Source organism: Acinonyx jubatus, chromosome E2 (assembly GCF_027475565.1).
Source record: "Acinonyx jubatus isolate Ajub_Pintada_27869175 chromosome E2, VMU_Ajub_asm_v1.0, whole genome shotgun sequence".
In the NCBI taxonomy this organism is placed as follows: domain Eukaryota; kingdom Metazoa; phylum Chordata; class Mammalia; order Carnivora; family Felidae; genus Acinonyx; species Acinonyx jubatus.
Genome location: NC_069396.1, coordinates 14,655,209 through 14,667,585, shown reverse-complemented (window position 1 = coordinate 14,667,585; position 12,377 = coordinate 14,655,209). Strand labels below are relative to the sequence as shown.

Below are 12,377 nucleotides of genomic sequence, written 5' to 3'. Positions count from 1 at the left end.
CACCAGAGGTAGCGCACTTTGGAGAAGTGACAGCCTCCTATGGGGAAGTAATGGGATCTCTGCAATGAAGTGCCAACTCCCTACCCCAATAAAGCATGGATGTGGCTAAAGTCCACGCTACTTGAAAACAATTCTAATGAGTGTCAGGGTGGGACCTATAGAGGAGAAGAAACACATGGTTCTTAGCACGGCTAGAGAAAAACTTCAGTAAGGACTCCAGATGGATGCTAGCCAGAATGGTTTCCAATTTATGACTGTTTGCTCGTTTGTTTATTTACTGATTTTTGCCTGTCCTTCAAGAGTCAGCTCAAATCCCATATCAAGTCACTCACTCACTCATTCATTCATTCAAGAATCTCTACTCACCCACTCTGCCTTCTGAGTACAAGCTCCTAGTCAGGGCATCCACAGGGAGACAAGTGAAAGAGGCAATCTTCTCTCTAAAGGGGAGATAAAATGTTAATAAATAACTCTTGTACAAGGTATCAGGTGAAATAAAGTGGTGTGAAAATTCCAGGATAGGAGAGTTTAGTTAGGTGTAGGAAAATGAGGAAAAGGATTTGGAAGACTTTCTTGGAGGAACCACCTCTGTGAAAGCCTTCATTAGCACCTCATCCTTGAGATTCAGCCTCTCTGAACAACCAGAGTACTCTGCCACTCGGCCACAACCTACCTTGTAGAGTTAGTGGCCTTTCAGTATATCTAGTCTTCTGATTTATATCTGACAAAAACAATGAGCTTTGAAAGTATTTTCTAATGAGTTGAGATAATGTATATAAAGAAAGGTGGTTAGCCATAGAGTGGGTAATTAATAAATATTAGCCCTTTTTCTAGGATGAAAATAAGCCCAGAGGAAAAAGTAAATGTTGTGGTTGAATATAAGCTAGAAATTCAGCTTGACCAACTTCACTGTTAAAGGACTGGTATTGGCGGCTTTGGTTGAATTCTTCTTTATGATTATTTATTTTAGAGCCAGGTCCTTCTGTATTCCAGAAAAGTTTTTGGAGAGAATTACTCTGAGAATCGCTGTTTGTTCCTAACAATCATATTCAGAGGAGGCATACATGATTCTAATGGAATTAGAAACCAGATATAATGTGGGAAGTGTTGAAGATCTCTGAAAGGAGGAGTACCTATAATGAAAATGTGGACATAGTTCCTCTAACTTTGACACCTCTCAAACTCCAATTTAAATTTAAATCCATAATGCACTGTTCTAAGGGTAACCGTTCAGCATAAAATTATTAACTCAAATTAGTATCTCATCACCCTCTCAAGGGAAAGTCTGAGAACTGAAGAGACAAAGCCAAATGTCAGCTTTCCCACCATACGTTTCCAGGTCAGTGTTGAAGCAGTGCTGGGAAAAGAGTTGGAAAAGCAATGATATACTCACGAATTAGGATTCTATGACAGTCTGGAGAGCTCTGTAAATCTTTCCCAAGGGTGGGATGGGAACAAGGAGTTATTTAGACTGTGCAACAATAAATAAGAGTAAGTATATAGTCAACCAGACAGAGGACCATAATCCAGCTTAAGCACCCAGGGACCCCACAAATGACATTCTCTGTGTATGTCACCAGCAGCATGCAGAATTGGGGCCCACAGGCAGTCTGCTAACCCCTGAGGCCTGGTAGAGAATGCCCAACTAAGACGTGAGCTGTTTCCTTCAAGCAGAGTCCGTCACTAGTGGATCATTGTCTTGCCTTCCCAATGCGAGAGACAGGGAGGACACCAGATATCATGGTACATTTTAGAGGTACACCCAATCTTCATAGGTATTCTATGGAAGCCAAAACTCTGTGCTGTCACACAACAAAGAATTATGTGGACCAAAATGCCAACTGTGCCAAAGTTAAGCACATCTGGCCTAGATGTGCCATGCATGCACCTCACTCTGAGGTCTTGCCCCTTAGGTAGACACATCGTCAGGCCTCAGGGAGTAAGTCCCTTCTTCAGACAGGATTCACAGACTTTTCTCTACTTCTCCCCTTCCTCTTATCTGTCCTCCCCTTTCACTCTTCCCAGCTTTAAGGAAATCTCGTTGAGGCCCTGGGGAATTCTTCTGCCTTCATGTTCTTCAGGACCCTAGGACTATGCTACCAAATCCCCTCTCCAAAATTGACAGGGAGGCCACCATAGGCATTTGGTGCAGGACCGTTCCTGCCCACTCATTATTGCACATTTATCATCTCTAGCCCCTAGAGAACAAAATGTGGACAACACCTTCCAGTCTTTTGAACTACCAATAAAACTCATGGCACACATTTCCAAAACCCCTCTTAGGGCTGCTAATACCCAAATGGAACCTTTGCCTTAAGAACTCAAGCTTTAGTAATATGGAAGCCAGAAAGACTTCCACTCTGCCTTGTGGAATGCTCCCCCTGAGGCAATGACCAATCAAATTACTTGTTTGTAGGAAGGGAAGGAAAAGAGGAAAAGAAAGAAAGAGAAAATAGATTGATATATCTAAATAGTATCCTGCCATGTTCAGGTTACTTCTGTAATAGAGGTTCATAGGATCCATAAACGTCTGAAGCAATACAGGGACTTTTTTTTCCACCAGCCACCTCAAAAGCCAGTGTTAAAACTCTGCTTGTTTGTTGGTTTGTTTGTTGGTTTGTTTTTATCACTAGGTAATGTCCCTACCTGACATCCCTGATTCTCTATTCATTTCTGACCCCGTGCCTATACCACTAAGGACAGGTAGAGAAGATGTTCTAGAGGAGGAAGGCACAGGGCAGGGTAAATATTTCTAGTTCTTCCATTACCAGATAGCTAAAGATGCAGTGGTTTGTATTTTGGCAGAGTCAACTTGGTCAAATGACACCTTCCCTCTGAGGGTCACTGCTTCTTAGGCAGATTTATACAGGAGGCTTCTTGCAAAGGAGATCTGCCTTCTCATTTGTCACCAGGATCCATGATGCCCAAAAGAGGAGATTGGACTGGATTGCAATGTCTCCATCTGACCTGGAAAACTCTAGTGAGTAGAATCCACATCAACCTTGTTCAGAGGTAGTTGGCCCCTTCGTTGTCAACCCGCAGATGGTTACCTTCTGCTCAAGCACAAACCTCCATCCATTCACCCATGGGCTGGTTCTTTCTGAAGATCTAACAATATCAAATTGTGCAGGAAGGAGGCTTTGGGGGCTATTTCCCACAGAAAACGCAGGAACTCTGGCCCTCAGCCTGTCCAAGGGTGGTGGAAAGAACACTGCATTAAGTGTCCTGAGATCTAGCTTTTATCCTTACTCTGCGTGATTTTGTCCGAGCCCCAACTTTTCTACATCCTAATTTCTCGTCTGTGAAATATGTCCCCCCTATATCACAGTATTGCTGTGCAGTTCAAATAAGCTAACATTATGCAAGTACTTTGAAAAGCTATAAGAACTATAATAATGTTATTCCTTGACTATAGATTAATGAACATAGTAAAATCGCTATTGTAGGTATTAGCATAATAGCACAGATTGCCCTTCCCTTTAATGAAATTCATCAGGGATAAAATTCTTAGACTTTTTCCTGACATTCTCTCACCATGTTTTTTCAGTCAGAGGCCATGAAGCTCAGTGGTCCCTAGCCACATACCTCTGTATAGGTAAAGGATCCAGAAGACCCCTCTGCCTAAAGGGACATGGCTAGATACAGATTAGACATCCTCCTGGAATCTTCCAAGGTTCTTCTAATTGCTTGCTTGAACAGCTCTAGGAAGAGGGTCAGCAAATATTTTAAACTGCTAAGCATGGAAATGATGCTCCAGAATGAATCAAACCAAGTTTGATTAGAAAACATGTTCAGTTTTGTGACTAGCTGCACGATTTGCCAGTTATGAGGACAGGGCTTCCTCCCCTCGCCAGGGAGAGCTGGAGCTGATGTAAAGGCCCTGAGGAAAGCTAAAGGGTTGGCTCTACCTGAGAATACCCACCCCCCTGCCCCTGCCCTGTGGAGAGGCAGGGGTGGGGCGAAGGGGTTTGGCAAAGGCCTCCCAGAGGCTCTGGAGCAGCACGGCAGGCCTAGAGCCATGTTGTGCTACCAACAGCTTGACATGCGGTTTCCTCTCTCCAGATCCAAATGTCACATTGCTGATATAAAATTCATTGCAATACTTCTCTTCATTTCCTCTCTGGCTACTTGTCTCTTGCAGGCTCCATGAAGATTTCCATAGTCACCATGCTCTCTGGGTAGAGTCAGCAACAACCACCAGCAGCATGTCCTAGTTCCACACTGCCGTTCCTTCTCTTCTCTGCTTCTCTACACGTTTCCTATTCCAGCACAGCATTAGAACAGTGTTACTAGCTAGGTAAGTGATTTGCAGCTACATTTTCCCCCCTTATTAGAGGGAAGTACCCACTTAAAGGAAGACACTGCAGAAACCATCCCCCTTTTTTTCCCCTCAAAAGACCTTTCTTATCATCTTCCTATGTTTTTAAGTTTCCTTTTGCTTGACCTTCAACATGGAGTTTCTAAGGGCTGGACTCTGCCTTGTCTTCATTTAGCTGTTAAAGCAGGTTTTACGTCCTTTTTAAAGTGACATTCGTAAAAGAGGGAGGTCATCAGTGGTAGGGCTGTGCAAAGACTCGGCCAGGGAGAACACTGCCTTGTGCCTCAAAACACAGGCAGACCACTGAAAACACCTGAACAGACGGGGGAGAGGTGACCTTGGGTTGGAAACAAAGAACTGGGCCCTGGAAGCATGCCTCTTTGCTCCCCACAACACCACAGCAACTCACCCTGGGAAGAGCAAGAGCACAGAAAACAAAGGCTCATTTGGCATCTCTGATATCATCTTTGGAAGTGAATAAGACAAATAACTTAAAAGGGGCTGGAGAGATCGATGATGCTGCTAACTTGAGACTGTCCATATGAGAGACTCTGATTTATCAGCCTTCATAAGAGCGGATAAGCTCTGAAATGAGTGTTCTGTGATCGGCGGTTGTACCTCCTGCTAATCTGTGTTGCTGTCCTGGCTGGGGAAGGGTGGGTATGTGTGGAGGGGGAGGGGACTGTGACAGGGACTGAAAATACACACTTTGATTCCATTATTCACTGATCCACCAGTTTGCCCTCTTATGATGGGGCTGTTAATTGTGCCATTCCAAGGTGCAGCCCAGAGCCGGTGGGAATTATATTTCAGAACAGGTTTGGGGTGGGGGGAGAAAAAGCTATTGCTGAGAGTGGAGCCCTGTCATTTTTTTTAACCAGTATCATTATGAAAGCTATGTTCCTTGTATTAGCAGAATGGACTCAGAGAAACCAAACCATGCAGCCATTCAGAAAAGAGGGGGGGAGTTCTCCCCAGGGCAGGGGGACGCTCGGGATCCAGCAGGGAGAGGGAAGCTATTATTAAAAATAAGAATAAGAAAATAGAGCTGTAAAGTGGGTGAGTAGCTTGGCTGAATATTGGTGCGGAGTAGTGTCTGAGCACTGGCTGGGGCTGCCTGAGTAAGATTAAAATCTGCAGGGAAATTTTGTTCCTTAGCACTGGCAGAAATTAGGAATAAATTCAATTGCATTCTGCACAATAGCTGGAAGCGATTGAGGTTAAGTGGCCCCGCTCTCTGATGTGTTAGTATTACTGAGCACTCTGCCCATGTGACTCGGTGCAATCTGCTCTTGGAACACGTCGCCATGGCAACTGATGATTTCTATTACAGTACATTCAAGTTCACATTCTAGGCCTGTCATATGCTTGGAAATTTCCAGTTAAAATATTTATTTATGAAAAAGGCAAAAAAAAAAAAGCCACCCCCAGACTCTTTCAGGGATAGAAAACAAAAAGGTATACCCCGATGCAGAATGATTTATCTGCAGACGAGGCGAGATGGCTGCATTTTCACTTAGCTGTTGCCACCAAACAAAAACACTCCCCATGGGGTGGCCAACTTTAGGAAGGTGGGGGCAAGATAAAATCTTACCGACTGTGGTGTGTGTGCAGGTGTGATGTCAGCCTGAGTGCAAAGTGACAGAAGTGGCCTGGAAAACCTAAGAATCAAAGTTTCCACTTGGTTCTTTGAGGCACATGGTTCTAACTGCAGCTTCCCACTAAGGTTTTGCACTGCTTCTCTGAGTCAGCCCTCAGCCAGGAAGGAGCAGCACTCACCCCTCAGCCATGATGAAGGAGTGGAGAGCTCTCTCACTGGGTGGATGGATATTCCAGAGCCCCTAGATATTCCCAAGCCAACCCCAGGAGAGGCAGAGGGCGACCTGGGACAGAACACAGCAGACTGCACTCTCATAGAAACCATAACCATGTTCCCTGACAGAGGTCCGTGAGGCTTTCTGTGTATACCTTCCAGGCACTGCCCACAGGGTCCCAGGGACCCCCAACCCCTTCACTAAAACTATTGTTTAAGTTTGTATACACCCACTGGCTTCTCCCCAGAGAAAGACAGTCAAGGGTTAAAGAAAACCTTTCCTGAGAAAGCAAGCATTGTTTCTTTGCCATGCACTACACGGAGAGAGATTGCTAACAAGGGCTCCTGGCTTCCTCCACTTTTTCCCCTTAGTCAAGCACATTAAATATGTTAATAAAAGATTCCCCAATGCTTTCACTATCAGAAGTTTCCAGGTGGTTGTGATGACCCGAGGTGCCCAATTACCTGGTGAGGGCATCCCATGACTCACAGATGGTTCTCTCTCCAGCTTTTAAAATCTCCAGAATCTTTTTTTACATTGTGGCTTCTGCTGTGTCTGATTGGAATTGAATCATGATTCATAGCTACAACCCACTTTGTTGGTGGGACACAGTTTTCTGAATTTTCCTCATTGTAAGAGTCACTGGCCTGCTTGTTTTAGAGACATATTCCTGAGTATATTCCCCAGACCTACTAAGTCAGAATCTCCAGGGGGTTGGGCCTAGAAATCTGTATGCTTACTACCAAGCAAATTTGAGTGGCACTGTACTTGGATTGTGGACCTATTAACAATATTAGGGCTATCTTTCAAAAATTATCCCATTGACATACTCCTAATGTCTCTATATAAGGCACCGAGCCAGAAGTCTCCTGAGAAATTCCTTACCATTACTGGTGTAAAATGTGACAAAAAAAAAGATTGGGCAATATTAAAGAAAAGTAAAGAATGGATTGATGGTTGTAGTTCTGGAGATTCCCCAATGGAAACATGAATGAATTCAGTCTTCTAAATATGAAAGTATTTTCTGTGCAACCAAATAGTCATTGCATGTGTAAGAAAACAACTTCTTAAACCTCAGGTTAACTAATGTGCCAACCCAGAAACTTTAAGAAAGGAGTATTGGGCATGTAAAACAGATGGAACTATTTAGGAATGGGGTGGGGGTGAATTGCAGGGTTAAATTTTTAGTCCCACTCAGCAGCTTTGTCTATGAGAATTTACAAGACAGGTGTTATGTGTACAGATTGCTGACTGTGCGTGTAGAAAGGTAGGGGAGGCAGCATAAAAGATGGCAGCACTAAAGCCAGAATCCTGACCAGGGTGGGTGTGTGTTCTGCATTCAGCAGAGAAGACACCAAACATAGAAGTAGCCCCTGTACCCTCTCCTCCTAGTATAATTGAGTGGTGCCTGGACATGCCACTCTGTTGAGGAACTCTAGATAAAGACTTTGGTGTCAACGCCACTCAGATTGATGGTTCTCTCAGATCTGGGAGCATGGATTGATGAACTTTCTGGAGTGTTTGTTGATCCAAAGGGTGAGAAGTCAAATCCAAGGGTGGGCACTTGGGGAAATTAGAGCAGCCATGTTTAGTTCTTGAATCAAGTCAAAGTTCCCAAGAACTCCTTCACACATGCACACACACACGCACACACGCACACACAGTTCTGTAAGCGCTGAAAGAGAGACAGAGACACAGAGAAAGACAGAGACAGAGACAGAGAGGGAGATTTAATAAGCCCTTCTAGAGCCTGGATTCATGGATCCAGAAATTACTTTTTCAGCTTCTGTAGGGGATTACAGACCTGTAGGCCCTATCCAGCCAAGGAAACGGCAGGACCTCAAGCCCAAAATGGTTCTGGCCAAGCTAGCTCAGCCTCTCCCCTTTGTGTGGGGCAGCAGCGTCACCTAGTGATCCTGTGGTTTAAGTACAAGCTCTTTTCCTGGGAACTGTCCAATTTGATCAAACTGTAAAGAGATCAATTATCCATATTAATGAGTAAGAGTATGAGTATATATAATCCCAGACTGGAGATGATACCCAATTTTGTTTTTGTTTAGCCTAAAATGCATTCTGTGACTTTGTAGCATTTGGGTTTTCCACCAAGCACCATAAAATAGAGTATGACTAAGCTCCTGCCAGGGAGGCTGGGTGAAGAAGGAGGAGTTAACAAGGTTAAAGGGGGATGGGTCCTTGTGTCATTTCAGGTCCTCCAAGAAGCAGATGCTGAGATAAAGTTAGACATGCAAGACACTTAGTACAGTTAACACCTGTAAAAGATAAGGAGAAAGGGAGTAGGAGTAGGCAGGGAGAGCCTTGAGACCACCACACAGGTCAGACATCTGTGAAAAGAAGAAGGAGAAGGAAGGAAGATGGGGTAGGGAGAACTTCAGGCTGCTGTGCGGCTGGAGAAGGATTTGGCCAGCCCAACAGGGCAGTCTGGTACAAAAAGATCATCTGCAGAGGAGTCCTACACTGGCTAGAAAAGGTGGGCCCTGGTATTACCACTGGGCCTGGTCATTGGCCTGGAGCTTCCCTGGAGATGCTCATAGCTGCCAGCTAACTGCACTCCTTCTGGCAGGTTCTCTCTTAAAGGGAGACCTGAGCAGCCTGACTCTATGGCTACCACAGACTCAAAGGGAAGCTGTCTCAAGATCATATGTTTGCCAGCGGATCACCATGTCTGCACATGGACACTATCAAAAACAGAGAATGAAGGAACCCTGTGGAGTGGTGCATCTAAATTGATGAGTGTAAAATCTAGCACTTGTTCTCATTCCATTAATTATTGCAAACTAGAAAGAGGGACTCCAAGCAGCATTTATTAATCTTGCCTTTCTAAACAGCAAGCTGCCTGCCATCAGTGGTATGTTCTCTGCCCAGGAAACCAAGATCAATGTCAACAACCTGGAAAACCAACAGCACTTTGGCTTCTTTGTCAAGGATGGATTTGGATCTGAAAATGTCTATATCCTGCCCAAGGCATGAACAATGACCTCACATCTGTGCTGACTCTCTCCTTCCTGTAAATGGTCTTTGATGCTGTTGACCGTGAGACACCACTGCCCTGGCGATATGACCTGGTCTCTGTATTTAAAAACATTAAGGAACTTGCTCAAATTCAAGGATCTTCAGAAATCCAATTTGCGTGAATTAGGAAACCCAGATAGCAGTACAGGCAAGGGCACAAAGTTTTCAAATCACAGTTAAGCCACAAAGGCCCAGCATACCTTGAATAAAAAATGCAAGGAGCCGCTTGACAAAGAACCTTGAAAAGATCTAAGGATGGAAGAATGCATGCCCCACTGTGGAAATAGAGAAAGGATGAGGAAGAGCCAAAAAAAAAAGTGAACGCACAAACTTTCTAAAGCTTGTCAAGGTGAGAAAGATAAGAGCAGCCGAGAATGAGTTAACACCACCAAAGAGGTTAAAGGCAAGGAAAACGGGCTGGGGAGGGAAAAGCATGGGCAATGAAGTGGCTGGACTAATAAATTAGAAGGCGAGTGAAATTAATGATGACTCTGAGTGACAGAGATACCAAGCTGCTCTATTAAATTGGTCTTTAACAAAAATAAAGGAAGGGAGCATAGATAATTAGGAAGTAATGAAGACTTTAAATATAGACATTGAAATAAACCAGGTAAGGGAATACTTGAAAACATGGTACAATATGTAAATCAGCAGGTCCAGATAACACACAATTCCCCAATCTTAAGGGAATTAGTTAATGAACTTGCTGAACTACTGGCCATTATTTTCAAAGATTCCAAGAGACCAAGGATTATAAAATGAAAATATTTGACCAGTCTTACACCAAATAAAAAAAAAGCAGCGCTGATAATTATTATACCTGCTGCTATATACTCTCCCCCACCTCATGGGGATGTTGTAATGACAAATGTGATTAGAAATATTCATCTACCCAGAGGAAAACCTCGAGGGAGGGGTAGCTGGTGCAGGTTTCTATGATCCAAGCTGATGGGCTGGAGCTGGGACATATGATCAGGAGCACTACAGATATTTGACCTTTTGTTCAGTAGAATGCATTTGGGGGTTGTATAATTATATTTTTTTGGTTTTTAAGCTGTATAAAATCAGTTCACATCCCCAGAGAGAAAGGGAGAGAAAGCCTTCCTACTAGGTGTCCATCTATAATGCTAAAATTTCTAAGGATAGTCCACAGATGGATAAAGGAGTGTCGGCAAAAACAAAAATCCCCACCCTCTCTCTTTAATAAGTAGACTGCAACACGTTATTAATTTAATCAAATAAGTAATATATTAGTCTGGTTTTTAAAAAAAAGCAAAGAATACAGAGAAGCAATAATAATCATTACCTAAAATCCTGCCATTGCTTATAAAATTTGCCGTATTTGCATGCATAACTTTTCCCATAAAAATATAGGAGTCATTTTTATAAAAATTGGATGGGTCCTATATGTAGGATGGCCCATATACATATAATATAATTGGTCTTTTTCCCACGTACTGTAATACACACATCCTTCCATTATTCTAAAATGCTGCATGGTCGTTTAACCAACAACTTCTGGACATTTAGATTAGTTCCCCTACTTCCATTTTGCTATCACTAACTCTGCAGTTAACATCCTTAAACAAACATCTTTGTAGACTTACTCTTTTCTTCCCTTAGAATAAAATCCCATAAGGTGAATTGCCAAGTCAATTGTCCTTCTTTAGGACTTTTGTTCCATATTGCTAAATTACTTTCAAGAAAGAAGGCAATTAACACTCCACGAACAATAAATGAAAGTGCCCATTCCCTCAATACACACACCAACTGCATTTAACAAATATTTTAATCTTTCAATTCAATAACATTTTAAACATCTCATAACAGCTGAATTTGATTAGATAGAAAAAAACACCTGAGGAAATTTATGTATTTTTTTTCTAGACTGACCTGAACCAGTTTGGAGGAATTCTCTTTTCTCTTTCTCTCTCCCTCCCATGTATCCTGCCTGCCTGCCTGCCTGCCTGTGACTCCCTTTCTTTTCGAATCATAGCTACATTGTCATATTTTTCATAAAGCTGGGTAAGAAATTCAAACAGCACTATTGAAAAGAACAACCCGGCACTATCTTATGAAGTTAAACTTTCACAAGCCTTTGAACTGGACCTATACGTGGGAAAAACACTCGCATAAGTGCCTGAGAAGGCCCAGGAATGCATACAGCAGCCCTGTCCTGCCCTAACTAAGGAGCTGACTACAACCTACCTGTACATCCCCAGGAAGAAAGATGAGTAAACTGTGCCATATTCCCACACTAGACCATCATATGGCAGTGAAAGAGATGAGCCACAGATAAATACAACCACACGGATGAATCTCAGAAACCACTTCAAATGAAAATAGCAAGTTGCAAAAGATTAAGTACAGTATGATAAAATTTTTATAAAGCCCAAAAGCAAGTAAACATAATTAACATATTGCTGGGGGGGTACATACATATGGGATAAAAGCTTTTTTCTCAGATAAATAATAATCACAAAATTTAGGGTGTTGGTTATCTCTGAGGGGGAAGGCAGGGTCAGAAAAATGGAACAGAGGGAACTCATAGATGCCACGCCAGGAATGTTTCAGATCCCAGAGGGATCACACCTATTATCATTCCATATATGTTCTGAGCATCTGAATGGATCAACCACAGAGAGGTGATTATGTATTGCACACTCACTAGTTAGCAAATTTCATTTGCTAATATGTCAAATAGTGCTCTGATGTCCCCAGAGAGCACAAGCGATTTTTCACTGCTAAAACCAGGCCCCATACTTTTCTGGCTGGGTGCCTGCCACCGAAAATACAGAACAGAGCCTCTCCCGAGGATTCCACAATCCCCCAGAGAAGGGCTGTACCCCCACATCTCAAGTGGAGAATTCCCTCCATTCTGGAGAATCAGCAAGGGAGAAAAATGAAGCAGAATGTACAACAGACACAACTTCGAGAGGAATTCCCTAAGGCTCAGGGCTATGACCTTACCCATTCTCGTGTTCTTTTCTAAAAATAGATCCCGAATTCTGGTAAATGGTTAGAGGAAAATAGCCTATTTTTAAAGGAGAAGTCCTAAATAGCGAAATCATTTTGCTTAAGCAATGAGCCAAGTCACTTCTAATGAGGTTGTGGCATTACTGGAAATAAGAGATATATTTAAATAAATAGTCCATACATTACCCCAATAAATCACTTGAAAAATATTCTCAAATGTACTGAATGTATTTTTAGTG

General features: G+C 42.9%; 1 long non-coding RNA gene across 1 annotated transcript in view; it reads left to right on the top strand.

Moving 5' to 3' along the window:
* Positions 1-4,952, top strand: part of LOC113604343 (uncharacterized) — a 436,767-nt gene extending 431,815 nt beyond the window's left edge. The window contains exons 15-16 of the long non-coding RNA XR_008293481.1: positions 2,806-2,980; positions 4,142-4,952. This is a non-coding gene — a long non-coding RNA (uncharacterized LOC113604343). The remainder of the gene's footprint in view (positions 1-2,805; positions 2,981-4,141) is intronic.
* Positions 4,953-12,377: the final 7,425 nt, after the last annotated feature.